Here is a 922-nt window from a genome sequence, read left to right as displayed (position 1 = left end):
AAATTTTGTTACATTTGCACATTAACTAGCAGCTAGATCAAAACAAATAAGCTTAGCACTTAACAAAGTTATTAGTTAAGTAGAAAGTTACCCTGTGGGTGGCAACCACCAGTGAGTCACCTCATGAATTTCAAAAGTGGGTCTCCACGCCTGTGCAGTGACAGGCACCCCAGCTGAGGCCCTGGAGAGGACCCTGGTCCAGCCCAGTCTCCAGGGAGCAGAGTGGAAGCCGGTGCCTAAACCCGGCTTCCTCAAGGGCCAACGCCCCATCACCCTTCCTCAAGTGTTAGCAATATCTGCTGTACCCGCTTGTCAGCCCGTAGGGTCATGGAGAGGTCCTTCCTCTTACAGGGAAATTCCATCTTACTTTAAACGTACTATGGAGAAGGCAGGTTCCTCCCCATGTTCCAGATTCTCACACCAAGAAAATGCTCTCAAATTGAAACGTCTCACGCTGGGGTCCATTCTGACCTCAGACTCAGTCATTACCTGGCTCTAGATCGCCTTGAAGTTTAAAAAGATAACTAAAATATTTCATTGCAATTATTAATTAGGTTAAGGGCTTTTGCTCAGTTCCAAATTCCTAAATAGGCTTCATTTAAAGGCCCCAGAGGCATCAAGTGACAGTTTTAACGCGGGTCATCAATTCGAAAACACTGGCGAGTCTAAGAAAAAACATACAATAAGTCCCCCACCCCACCCCCGCAGTCATTATGTAGAAAAAGAGAGAGAAAATCCCCTCCTCACCCCGCGGGCCCCTTTTGTGTTGTTCCTGCCAACGCAGCAACCCTCCTGCTATATAGTCGCGCGCGCCAGGGCGGCCCATCACTGACCTCCATCCACCAGCCATGGGGAAGGTGAGCCCAGCGCAGCCGCAGGCCGGGAGGGGGCCCCGCACGCCGGGGCTGGGGGCCAGGCCTCT

The sequence above is a fragment of the Leptonychotes weddellii genome, chromosome 3 (genome assembly GCF_054177405.1).
Source record: "Leptonychotes weddellii isolate Sample4059 chromosome 3, ASM5417740v2, whole genome shotgun sequence".
Classification (NCBI taxonomy): domain Eukaryota; kingdom Metazoa; phylum Chordata; class Mammalia; order Carnivora; family Phocidae; genus Leptonychotes; species Leptonychotes weddellii.
The sequence above is the reverse complement of the archived record's forward strand: the minus strand, read 5'-3'. Positions refer to the sequence as shown.